Source organism: Stegodyphus dumicola, chromosome 4 (assembly GCF_044657685.1).
Source record: "Stegodyphus dumicola isolate Sdum_Otavi_A_Nest chromosome 4, ASM4465768v1".
Classification (NCBI taxonomy): domain Eukaryota; kingdom Metazoa; phylum Arthropoda; class Arachnida; order Araneae; family Eresidae; genus Stegodyphus; species Stegodyphus dumicola.
In genome coordinates this window covers 118029013-118043582 of record NC_140771.1, presented here as the reverse complement: position 1 = coordinate 118043582, position 14570 = coordinate 118029013, and the positions used below count along the sequence as shown (strand labels likewise).

The window sequence follows — 14570 nt, the reverse complement described above, 5'->3', positions numbered from 1 at the left end:
TAAAACACATCATTTTAGGATTATTTTTACAAAATTTTCAGCTATGAGGAATCCCTTTTGTTTCTGTAGTAATTTCACTGCTTCCTCCTGTCTCTCTCTCTCTCTCTCTTTTTTTTTTTTTTTTTTTTTTTTTTTAAATCTCAGGCAAATTTGCTATTGAAGAAGAATTTCTATCTATAGAATTAAAGAGAAAGTGTTAGCACAAAAAATTAAACAAGTTACATTGAAATAAATGCTTAATAAAGCAAACAAATAAATATTGAACTTTTCTTTTTTGTACATTTTGATTCCCTTTAGGTCTCATACATACTTTGTTATTTCATAAATCCCCATTTCATATTTTTAATTTTATAATTAACATCTTACTGGATTTAAACTTAAGATCTAATATGCAGCAAAATTCCAAATCTGAAATTGTCAATGTCACGAATATTCTAGATCTTTGACTTTGTGCTATATCTCTAACAGCAGTCAGTATAAAGCCATGCTATACAGGATATAAAAAATTGCAGTGACAGTTTCTTTTTCAAGGATGTTCATGGTCTGAACAACATTTTATTGTTTCGGAAATGCTGCTTAGCACAGCCAAAAACAAGCCCAGCAGACATTAAATTAAATCGATGGATGGAACATCGTGCATAATTTTTTAAATTTCTGTGGCATATGCTCAGGATGAGAATATCAAACAGGGCCCGATATAGGTACTGCATGCTTTCATAGAGGATTGGGAAATAAAATACATCTTCTGTTTTGAAATGACATCAAAAGGAACAATTTCTAGATTTCATTACAAATGCTTTATTTATTGCAATCCAATGCACAAAGACTACGGTTAGTATTGGGAAAATGCACAGCCCAAGCTGTACGGCATGTTAGAGACTGTTAGTTTTCACACTTTAAAAAAATTCTATAATTTATAATTTAATAACTTGCCCTAATAAGACATAAAAAGTATATTTTGTAACTCATAACGATAGTGTTCCATTTGAAAACTGTTATTAGAAATGTAGGCACTTTTTTCTGTTATATGGGCACTGCAAAAAAACAGTGTTAAAACATGTCATGACTTGCTGAAGATAGCAACAATGTGATCAGCTAACTCATCTTGGTTTTATGAATGAATTGAGCCAAATATTCATGTGTTGTTTGTTTATTATGCTGAAAACTAACAGTCTCTTAATGAAGAAAAAATTGCAGAAATGATAATTACTCACGTCTAAGTAAGAAAAGATATAATTTATTTAAATCTGTTATTAAAGGGAAAGTAATAATCAATTACTCAAGTATATGTTAAAATCTAAAATAAACCTAACGCTTATAAATGTGATAATTACTTAAGATGATCTTTCAATATATATTACCTAACTATGTTACTTCTGATTAACATTTCTTACATGATAAAATATTTCTCAGATTGAATTTTCATTTAAAACTTAAATACAAATTTTGAATATAATGCCACTCATGATATATATATATATGCCAAGTGTGATATATTAACAGTCTCTTAATGAAGAAAAAATTGCAGAAATGATAATTACTCACGTCTAAGTAAGAAAAGATATAATTTATTTAAATCTGTTATTAAAGGGAAAGTAATAATCAATTACTCAAGTATATGTTAAAATCTAAAATAAACCTAACGTTTATAAATGTGATAATTACTTAAGATGATCTTTCAATATATATTACCTAACTATGTTACTTCTGATTAACATTTCTTACATGATAAAATATTTCTCAGATTGAATTTTCATTTAAAACTTAAATACAAATTTTGAATATAATGCCACTCATGATATATATATATATGCCAAGTGTGATATATTAACAGTCTCTTAATGAAGAAAAAATTGCAGAAATGATAATTACTCACGTCTAAGTAAGAAAAGATATAATTTATTTAAATCTGTTATTAAAGGGAAAGTAATAATCAATTACTCAAGTATATGTTAAAATCTAAAATAAACCTAACGCTTATAAATGTGATAATTACTTAAGATGATCTTTCAATATATATTACCTAACTATGTTACTTCTGATTAACATTTCTTACATGATAAAATATTTCTCAGATTGAATTTTCATTTAAAACTTAAATACAAATTTTGAATATAATGCCACTCATGATATATATATATATATATGCCAAGTGTGATATATTTTCCTTTTGTGTATATATAAAGGAAAATATATCACACTTGGTAAGTGTTTGTATATGTTACAAATTAGACAACGGAAGCAAAAGAAGATGAAATAAGTTAAAAAGAAACTTTTAAAATTAATAAATTATTAACTTTTATACATCCACTTGATATTTTATAAGAAACAATAAATATCTTAACAGAATTATTCAATAAGTAAATATACACAATACATGTTATAGTTAAGAGTTATTAATACTGAACTATATAGGCTAAATTAAAAATAGTCATTATTAAATTAGAAAGAATTATTATTATTTTATTGTCCACTTTCAACCAAATATAATCATTATTAAATATCATGGTTTACTAAATCCCAAAAATTTACAGGAAAGATGTAATAACACAGGTGCTGAGACATGGTACGTACAACTGTAACATTCCATAAACCGAAAAAAAAGCACTTCTACCTACATTGCTATCATATCATATGAGCTCATGCTCAACTGAAGGAGTCCCCCCCCGGATGCGTATTTCCAAACCCTACCCCACTTTTCGAATTTTTGACGTCATGGACAAATCGACTAGTTTCGCCTGGATGGTAATTCTTGAGCATGCGCCAAAGAATCTGTAAGGATGCGCTGAATCATGCGCTGAAGGGCAAGAAGTAACATAAACAGAACTTTCGCTTGCGCTTGTAAACAGTATTAAGCATATTGTCTGAAAGTGTATTCGTTTATGTAATTGCATAATTTTACTGTTTCTGTAATAAGAAAACTTCATTCAGATAAAATTTATTTTAATATTATTATTATCTGGTTATAGGATTATACGAAATGCTGAATACTCTAGGTACTATCGTAATCTTCGCATAACCTTTCACATTGTATTTTGCCTTATCATTTTAAAATATATTGTATTATAAAGATTAAATCCAAGAAAATTACTTTGTTAGAGATGTGAATGTTCTAACTGAATTTTCTTTTTATCACTTATTATTTATTTCCTCTTTGAAAACACATTCATATTTGACAAATAATTATCTCCGCTAAAAATTTTTTTGATAGTTTAAAAACTATATTTGTCAATAATGTAATAAAAACTCACTAATCTATTGCTTCATAGATCAATATGACAACGAATTCAAAATGTTTTAAAAACAGTTCTTTAATCTTTATTTTGTAGTAGATGCAACTAATGCCACAGAGAAAAAATATTTCAATAAAAAAGTTCTCCATGTTAATTCAATAGCAAAATTATTTCTATTTCGGTGAGAAATCCACTTTCAATGCTTATATAACAGAAAAATGTAACATGAGCATTTTAGAAGTTTTAAATAGAAGCTAAAGGTTTACTGTACAATTTTATGTAATAAAGGGAATAATTTACTTTCATTCCTTTTAAATCGGCATATTAGTTTCCAATCAACTAAAATTTTTGGCAAGTTAGATACTTAACTTAACACACAGTATTTCGTCATTTAAAATATCAATTAATTGTTCTTTTTCATATAGAGATAAATTGGAATTGAAAATACCAAAGGCAAAATGGGTCACAGATCCAACCTAATTCCTTATTTGGAAATTTTTCAATAAAATTTCTGTCAATTTTATCATATGTTGTTTTAAACAAGAAATCTGTATTATTTTCTTTAGTAAATTGTAAAAAGCATGCTTCTGTTTTTTTTTTTTTTTTTTTTTTTTTTTTTTTTTTGGTTCAAGTCTCCTTGCCAAAGTATTGGCTTAGTTTTAAAAGCTTACATTAGTACAAACTGCGACACAGTGTGTCTAGGTAAGATTATTTGTTTCAAAATGTCTGTTAATAATTTAAAATATTTTCTCTCCAGTTGCTTTTCCTTCCCACATATTACAACATAAAATATATTCAACTGCGTCGTTTTCAAAAACATATCTTACATAAACGATGAATTGAAACATTTTACTAATGTCGGTAGTTTCATGAAGTTTTATAGTAAAGACCGGATTTTGTATTCTATAGTGTCTAATATGACAAAAATTTGGTGAGAAACTATCTTTTTTAATGCTATTGTTTTTAAATCGTTACTGTATTTTTCTGCATGCATAAATGTTGTCATTTTAATTGCTGAAGGAAGAATGAGCGATTCTCCAATTGTATGAGGTTTTAAATATTTTGCAATTAAATATGAAACTTTTAAGGATGCGTGTAAATCCTTCTCAATAACCGTTGTATATTTTTTCAAAAATACATTTTAATTTTTCATGCTCTCAGCTCATTCCTTAAAATAATTCTTCAGATTTATTTACTTAATCTTTATGTTTAGTTTCTGAGGTACTTTTCAGTTTCACTGGCGCAAATCTTGCCAAGCAGACTTTGTTGACGACAACATACAATATACACATAAAAAATGTTAACAAACGTTAGTTCTAAAAATTTTTTATTTTGAAGGCACAAACATTTTAATATCTTTAAAAATTTTGTAAAAAGCCAATAAATAAAGATAATACATTCGCCGGTTCGTACCACATAACACCACGTGATCTCATCTCACATAAACTACGCTACAAAAATCTTATTCTCTCAGTAATTATCTACATTAATTTCAAGTTAAATCTTAATTTGGAATACAAGTTTAAATTCAAAAATTATTTCAATTCGTACAAATAGCTTACTCAGAAATTATGTAAAACCGCAGTGCTTTACTTCGCTACTGCATTCTCATTAGAATTGATGAATTTAACCCTTCATTTTGCCTTCGGGTGAGTGGTGTGATTGCAGTCTAATTGTCTTAATTACCGTGAATGGTCTTGGGGCATAAATTTTAATTATCTTATAAAAATTCTATGCCAGTATTGAAAGAAACAATCTGATAAGAAATGGCTGCGACTTGTTTCGAAAATGAGGCGTAAAACGTTGGCAGTGAAGATATTCCGTTTTGGCATCAGTAGTACAGTTGTTGCCGACTTTATTGTTTGCGGCATCAAAACGGGAAAAGTACCGTTTCTAAATGTATTTTTAATTTCGCAGGTTTCATGCTTTCCATGTGCCAAGTTTTCACTGCATTTAACACACAATGGATATTCTTTTTCCACTGATAATGCAACATGTAAAACAGTATAAAATAAACTCTTCTTGATATTTACTCAATTTTTTTTTAGAAGTAGAAAGAGAGCCAATGGTTACATTTTTGTTTGCATTTTCATTAATAGTTTTTCTCTAAGTTTATTTGATGTTTATGCATCCATCCCATTTCTCTTACAAGAGATTTTGGGCCATTTAACCATCATGAACAAAATTACAACGAAAGCAAAATTGTTTTTATTATCCTTTGAGACACTACTGAATTTTCCAATGCTTAGGAAATGTTATGCGCTTACTTGACAACAAATTTGATTAGAAATAAGAAACATAGTTTGTAAATGATGCGTATTACAATTACAAATTGCATGCAAGACATTACTAAGATAGCCGAAAAAACTAAATCTTAGCTGCGCGTATGCAGTTGCTTTGAAATTTGATTCGAGTTGTTTGGAAATCATCAAACATAACACATGAATCAAGTGGAAAGCAATAAAATCAGAATTAAAATATGGAAATGTTTAATTTAAAATTCCTATCAAATGTTAAAAAACATCCAAAATTCTCTTCAAATTCCGTATATCTTTTATTGTCAAAAAAATTTCTTTGAATTTGGTGACACCTCACAAATTTGTTCATGACTCCCTGGTTAAAAGTTTTTAAAAAAACAAGTTATCAATTGCATTTTGAAAAAAATAAAAAATTATTTTAGGCTTGTCTTCAACAGAACAGTATACAATAAAGTATTTTCAAATTTACGGGAAAGTACGACTTATGTGAAAACTGATAAACATTGGCTGTCCAATGTGAAAAGTGAATTACGGTTTAATATATTATGTTCATAGCTTGTGTATTTTGATTACCTAACTAAATACAGAATGATCCGTTCTTGCAAACTTCTGCTGGAATAACTGCTAGAATATCTATCCCATTTCAGATGAACAGAAAGCAAGTGTTCTATTCTTATTCAACAATTACAATACTCTTGCATAATACTTACAAGGAATGAGTTAGGTTATTTAACTAAAGTGCAGTCAATTTTATTTCTTATTTACATGAATGATGTATCACACAATGCTGTGTAGGCTGGTGACCTAGTGATGACTCAAAATGCATCTTTGCATTTCAGGCATACACTCCTTATAAGAATATAACCCTGCTCTGGAGTCCCAGCTTCAACAGGTACATTTTGTTGTGATATGCAATCTCGGTAGGTCCTAAATTCTAAAAACTTTCCCACTCCTAAATTCCAAAAATTTTGCTACTTGATATTTCTGTAAATTCCAAAATTTGCACTAGATCGCAACCCCCATCTGCAGCAGGGGGTCGCAAAAAATGTTAGTAGTTTTGGTATTTCTTAAACTTAATATAATAATTTTACAATTACCCAATATTTTTTCACAATGTATCTGAAAATAGATAAAGATAAGACAATACAGACAAAGGGAAAAACAAAAATGTTTCAACGCATTCTGTTTATAATATAAATGTTCATTTTACTTGCTTTGCACGTGACGCTGTCATTTCGTCTGTTAATTAATTAAAATTTTCACATTGCTCTATGTCTTAAAATGGGAAATTAAGGATAATGACCTAAAACTGCAATACTATCTTACAATACAAGTGAAAAAATTGAGTTTCACTCGTGCATGTGTCAGATTTTCGCAATGCTTATGGGGTCCCACAAAATTTTCATAAATATTTTAGGGTCGTGAAAAAAAATCTATGATAAAAAAGGGTTACGACAGAAAAAAAATTTAAGAAGCCCTGTTTTAAACCAATCCGTTTCCTGACGCCAATCCATTTTTTTGCCTGTTTTGTTTCTCAGCCGAATTATGTTTTTGTGGGAATTTTTCTATATTTTTACTGTTTCAGCTGAATGGAAAAACACGCTAAAATGTTTCAAATGACTATTAGGCGAAGAAAATCAAATATCCTACATTATTATTATCTCTATTTATCTCCTGTTTTGATTCTGAGTTATGTTTTTTGGATAGAATTTTTCCATATTACATATTTCAGTTCAACAAAAAATCAACTTTTAAAATATTGAGAAAAAGCATGTACTAAAATGTTTCAAAATGAAAATTTGGGATAAATAAATATATAAATTAGTTTTTTCTAGGAGTGTAGGAGTTCTTATATATAGTATATAACGAAATTTAGAAACAACTTTTCACAAAGACTAAAAAATTGAAGTTCAAATGATCTTCATAAAATAAAATCCTATAAAGGTGGAACAAGAATAATTTAAAATGTAAAAATTAACACCTTGACTGCCGCGTGCATTTTACGTGATTTGCGCATGACGCCAACTTGAATTTTTATTATGCGATATATATTATGTCGAAATATTATCTACAGAACATAATGTTATATAATTGTGCTTCATGCTGGGGGTCACCAGTGACCTCCAACCATCTGTAGACCATTTTTGTGATTTATAATTTAAATTTTTACGATTTATTATTCTTCAAACCATTATAATAACAATGGTACTATTTAAAAATTTATCAGTATCAATCTTTATTCTAATTATGTATTTTACTATTGGTCGCATTGACAGTGGCACCCACGGCGCTGTAGCCAAGTCGAGTGCAGGTCACTGGTGACCCCCACGGCAGTCAACATGTTAAAATAAACCATCACAAGAAAAACCAAAAAAGTAGTATAAAAGAACAAGAAAGGTGAGGAATCCAACCAACTTTAACATAATGTCGTCAAGAGGAGGTATGTCGAATTTAATTACATTTTCCCTTCTAAAACAAAATCCTTGCTTTTCTGTATCCAGAATCAGCTGATGAACCATTTCAATATATTTTTTATCTTAATAGTTCACCAAAAAATTCTAGTCCTCCTAGAAGCGAAGGAAAAACATTGAAAATATCTTCCGATTTAAAAATATTTTTCTAATCTAAAAAATCATTCCTTAAAGACAAGAAAGACAGAAAACATCCCCTTAAAAATGTAGAAAAAATTAAAATCCTGCAGTGGAAAATCTTTGAAAGTTCAAAATAATTTTAACACAAAACTTTACTAGAACCTCTTATCAAACAGCAGTAGCAAAGGAAAATGACAGGGGAGTAAAATCATTAAAAATATCTTCCAATTTAAAAATATTTTACTAGTCTAAACAGGATTTTATCAAGTTAATTTGAATTTCAATTCTGAAAAATTGGTTCTAAATTTCTTTCTTTATATATTTACTGATCAATTTTTAGCAGCATAATGCAAAACATTTTTTGGAAGGATTATAAATTTTCCTTTTAAAAAAATTATTTGTATATACATAGTCCAAACACATCTGTATACAGTGGAATAGGTTTAACGTGAAATATCGGTTAACACAAAATAATGCAACAGTCCCGACAAACTACTATGTATTTTCATGCATTTTGTTTCTCTTAACACAAAACAAAAATCGCTTAACACGAAAAGATATCCTTTCTGGAAATGAACAAAATACAGAAAACACTGTCATCGCTGGCGAGATTTAAGCGGGGTGTGAAATGAAAGAGAGGTGGTTTCACATTCGTAGAAAAGAGGCTAATTTGGCTTTGAAATACTCTCGGAATAGAGTGTGACATGAGCCAGTTTTGTTTATCTACGGTACTTTCGCCTTCCACGTATACAAACGCCACACAAACATCTCATCTCTCATCAGTTAGCTTTGGAATTCAGTGATGAGTACATGGCAGAGTGAGTAAAAATTAGTGAGTTTGGCTCATATGTTGCACTGCATAGAATTCAGTGGCTCCAAGGATGAATGAAAATTATTTTCATTACACACGATTCTCAAAAGTATCAGATTCTTCGGCGCCGAAAGAAATGGAGAAGTAGGATATTGAAACTGAGCTGACACTTAATGAAATGTTTGAGAAAGTTTCTGTATTAATGAACTGTCCTACTGTACTATCGGAAGAATTCATTGCAGTAATTAATGATAATGTGTGTACAGCCCCAATTATGGCTGACAAAGTTATTTTGGAGTTTGTTCAAAGCTAAAAAGATATCATTGATGCAGATTCTGATGACAAAAATAAAATGAATGCAGTTCCTGTTTCCACGTCATCCGAAATGAGGAATATCATAAAAAGTATGGGTAAAATCCTAGTATACGGTGTAACCTTGGCGCGACTTTGAAAATTATCGCCAACACCAAAAATGATTCAAAGAACGTCTATATGTATACTATACACACATAGTATATACAGTCAAAAGTCGTTAATCCGGACTCGTCGGGACTTCGGCGATTCCGGATTATAGATCATCAGTTTAAATCTCGTAAGATGGCATGCAGAAATTCTAAAATTAAAAATATGAAACCGTAATTTATGAAATAAAGAACAATTATGATCTAAAGGGTATCAAAATTTGCAAAAAGAAAAAGCTTAATATTTATTTGTTTACTTTGTTAAACATTTCTTTCAATGTAAGTTGTTTAAGTTTTGCTTCGTTTCATGTGATAATACTTTCTCTTTAATTCTGTTAAAACAGACATAATTTCTTGTTCAGTTACAAAGTTCCGCTGTTCAAGTCCTATAATTGCTGTGTCGAGAACACCGACTAATTTGTCAATCGAAATTTTTTCGTTTTCAATAACCTCTGTTACTTTCTTCGCTATCGGAAGCGAATTATAATGACGAGGAACATGTTTTAAATCATATCAAAGACGGAGCATATCGAGATGAAATACTACATTTGGTAAGGAATTATAAGCCAAATAAAATAAAAACATCTGCGCTGAAGATAAGGATAGTGCTGACAGATCAACTTCCAATTCATTACGCGCCCGCCGCGGCGTTCCCCCCGCCGAGCAGCGTGAAATTGATAAACAGATTTCGGATTTCAAAACATACTTTCGCTTTAGATCCTTTACATATTAGCAAATATATATCGGAAATTCTATTTGGTATAATCGAAAGTTTAAGCTTACTTTTATAAAATTGCTCTTGCAGTCTGCAAAAAATAATAAGCCGGATCCAATTCGAAAATTAAGGAACAACGCAATCATCAACATTAACTGAAAGAGATAATTAGATAATTTTAGCTTATACGTCCATTATACATAAAACGCGCACGCGAAAACGTATTCTGCACTTGCGCACACTCATATGCGCAGTCGTAAAAGGTCTTACGCGCACGCGTAAACGCCTATGCGCATGTGTCAACGCGGCGCATGCGCAGAAAGTTTTTAGTTTTGAGGTCCGGATTATAGATCATTCCGAATTATGGGTGTCCGAATTAACGACTTTTGACTGTATACTATATAGATAGTATATACTATGTTTAACTGTACATTTTCTTTGAATACTCATCGTAAATGTCCCGCTTTTACTGTCGTTAACTACTCATCGTAAATGTCCCGCCTTTACTGCTCATTATAAAGTCGCCAAATTCTGTGTGCACCGGATACTAGGATTAAACCAAAGTATGGACAGTTATTTAGACGCACATTCCAATGGTGAAATGAATAACAAAATGTTTGACATTGAACAATTTGGTGCTAAAAAAGACAATGCAAAGAAATATATCAGATTATTTTCCCAAAACTCAATAAATGTTTTGTTTTTCAAAAACTTGAAAATTTTGTATTAAATACATGCATATATACATATCTATGTAAATAAAATGTACTCTAATAAGCTTAATTTTGTTGAATATATGCTTTTTTTTTTTTTTTTTTTTTTTTTTTTTTCTTTTCAATATTCTTTAACACGAAAAAATATTTCCCCTCAATTTTGTGTTAAATGATTTTCACTGTATATCTGTTGCACATAAATCCCTTTCTTACATAAAATATAAATGTATGTATAGAATAACTAAATAAATTGTAAAGGAAGTTTAATCAAAGAATCTATAGTGAGAAGAAGTCAAGCTTCGACTGCACAGCAACGCCACGGAGAAAAACTGAGTCTAAAATGTGTCTTTCTTGACAACTTTACAGGCGTAAATTCAGGTTCCCTGAAATTTATTCACGCATGCGCGCTAGAGCCAGAGAGGTTGTCAACAACATCGTAGAAGTCGTCATAGCGCGCCATATTGAACGCTAAGCACGAGGATTTCAGCAATTTTGAACATTTGGAAATGGAAAAAAATAATGAATCACGCTCTAGTGATCCTGCGTGTGAAAGGTACGTAAAAATATTGGCTAAATCGCAGAATAGGCTGCATCAGTCGATGCTGTGTTTACTTCTCTTATGCTTGGACACGCCTTTTTATGACGTAATATTGGTTACGCCTCTTCTTCAAAACAAGTTATAAGTATGCTATAGCTTCGTATTTAAAGAAAACTTATATTATATTTTAACTGAGTTGAAATAGTAGGTTTATAATGTTCTGTGCGAGATTTTTTAAATTGTAAATCTACTTTTGTGTGTTGTGTGGTATTGTTAGCATTTAGCGCAACGAATTATCTCTCACAAATGTATTATTAAGATACCAAACGATTGAAAACGATCATTAGCAAACGATTGAAAATATTGAATGCATGAATTAAAAATTATAACCATAACTTCTGAAAATACAGAAAAGAATTCTTTTGCTTAAAGAGGGGCGCTGTGATCACGTACGATGGAGGCAGGATCTTGGAAGAGCTCCTGAATTTTCAAAGGTGTTTTCCGGAAAATCTTCATTTATTTCAGAAAATTTTCCCGAATATCCTCTGCATTGTCTCTTTCTCAAAGCTGGGAGTTCTCCTGTACCTGGGGGGTCTTGTCTTCCTTGCAATCTTTTGCAGCACTAAGACGGAGCGTTCAGATAAGTAGAACTTCTTTTCTCTAAGCTAAATCAAATATCTGTCACTAAAGTACCTTTAAATTCATTCATTTATTATGATCATTATTATTATTATGCTCATTTTATTATGTTTTGGCATTAAATACTTAGTAATTGCTTTAAATCATGTGGTTCTTTTTTGGTTACCATCTCGTAGGGACGCTATCCTTATCAGTAGCCCTTATCAGTAGTGTTAGCCCTACCTAAGGCTCCTATATACCAGGCTGAATCATCAGGCATTCGCGCTCCCAAGTGGGAGATTTAATGGCGGCTGTATAGTTACGGTGCAACAATTTTTTGTGTTTTTTTTTGTGTAAAATGGGCGGATGTACAGCTATTAATTGTTCAAATCATTCACGGAAAGGTCATACATTGGTAAAATTTCCTAAAAATGAAGAAAGAAGAAAAATATGGGTAAATAATTGCCGAAGAGACAATTGGAAACCTGGTCCAGGCGCTGAACTTTGCTTAGTAAGTATAATGTTAATTACGCCTTCATTTAGAGTTTATATCTTTTCTGATGTTTATAATGTGCAAGTAAAGTGAAATTCTTGTGTACAATAACCTGAGTATCTGCTAATTTCTGTAATAATAGCTATAATTAAATTAGTCTAGGGTTAATGTACCCGTCGCCAAACATCGCCAATGTAGATGTTTTGAATGTGGAAAGAAATTTCTCTTCTAATATAAAGTACGGATTTTGTTTTCCTGTCCTAATTGTGGAATTTATACTAATGTAACATGAAAATAATTAGCATATTGAAATTTATTAAAAAATAAATAATAATTTGGAAAGTCAAGATAAAATCTGAATGTTTGCTAAAGATATATGTAACATTATACTATAGTTGCAATATCGTTGGAATGATATATAATTTTTTTCTTTATTTTATAATCACTATTGTTAAAAAGTTAGATGAGTTGTTCATGCACGGTGCCCACTACTGTTTCTTGGTTAAAATAACTTCCAGAATTTTGACATTGACATCTGAAGTCAATAGAATAAATTGAATAGTGTGAGACAAAATATATATAATCTGACTTCAATAATTGCAAGGATTGTGCAAGTTTATTTATAATCACAGTATTATACAATTTGGCAATGGAGTAAAGATTTAGAAATGAATGCAAAAATTCAAATTAGTATTTTCTTGTTTCTAATTATAGAAATATAGTCTATTTTCCAGTATAAAAGTTTTACTTAAAAGTATGGGAAAGCAGATTTGTTTCATGCATGATCTTTATAATACTGGTATGAAATGAATGAATTTTAATCTGTAAACAATTTTTTGTTAATATTGAAATGCGTTTCTTTGGGTACATTTTTAGGCACTTGTGGATCATGTCAGACAACATGCAATAGAAAAAAGATGTCCGTGTGCATAAATTTTCCCATTGTGTTACTTCATTTTATCTAAATTTCAAGGATAATTCTTTTCATTTTTATATGGCATGTTATAGGTATAAAGGCTAGTGAAAATAAATTGGTATGTGTATCTGTTTTTGAAGTGTAATGCTTAAATAAAAAGATGGTGTGTGTTTCTTCATTTAAACAAAATTTCAAGGATAGTATTTTTCAGTGTTGTACTGTTTGTTATTTCTCAATGTAAAGGGGAAAAAAAACTGGTATGGTATATCTGTTTTTTAAGCATGATAATTTTATTTATTTCTTTAGTGATGCATATATATAGAGAGAGAAGGTGTTTGGTCCAACTGAAGTTATAATAAATTAATTTTACTAGATCTCTCCCTCCCCTCAGGTGTAGAAAATTTTCAAGTGCAGAAAGTTTATTTGCAGAATTAATTCATTTCTGATAAACTTATTATCATTAATTTTTTATATAACATGTTATTAAGTTATACATTTGACTACTGTGTAATAAAATTGCATTTAGGGCAAAAAATTAACTATAATTTTGCATCTGGTGACTAATATCATATGCTTCTAAGAATATTACTTTAACTTTTTCCATAATTTTTGTATTTCAGGAACATGAAACTGTTATTTTGATATACTTAAATAATAAAAGTGTGTATCTGAATCAATTAATGGATACAAATATTTTACAGTTATTTTTAGAAGATATTTGCCATATCGCTTCTAATAATTCATAAAGTATGTTAAAATATAGGTAAATAATTTGGTGCAGAATTCAAATTTAAGGTTTAAAATATAGTGAATCATAAGACTAAATGATTTTTATTGTCATGATTTGCCTGGGCTTAAGAATGTACTTTTCGCCCGGTGGAAATTGTCATCAAACTGTCCTGAACAGGCTTTTTGTTGATAATAACTTCCAGGCTTATCAGTACCTCCTTTTGAGTGGAGGGTATGCAAATATAGTACCCAATTTAAATTACATTGTGATTGTAATAATATTGTGGTATGAAATAAGTGATTATAATTACAATTTAGGTAATTGCATTGTAATTATATTACATTGTATCTGTGAACTCTTAATTTCATTACTTTATGCAATTATGTTGTAAGTGCATAATCTAATTGCAATAATATAATCTATTCGCAATTACAAAATAATTATAAATGCAGTTACATCTTAAATAGAGGCCATTTTAATACTTTTAAATTTT

The 14570-nt window shown here is 29.8% G+C and overlaps 1 long non-coding RNA gene across 1 annotated transcript; it reads left to right on the top strand.

The window, feature by feature from the left end:
* Window positions 1-12209: 12209 nt before the first annotated feature.
* On the top strand, window positions 12210-13480 carry LOC146997658 (uncharacterized). Its single transcript, XR_015040512.1, has 2 exons — window positions 12210-12449; window positions 13308-13480. It is a non-coding gene; the product is annotated as an uncharacterized LOC146997658 (long non-coding RNA).
* The last annotated feature ends 1090 nt before the right edge of the window (window positions 13481-14570 follow it).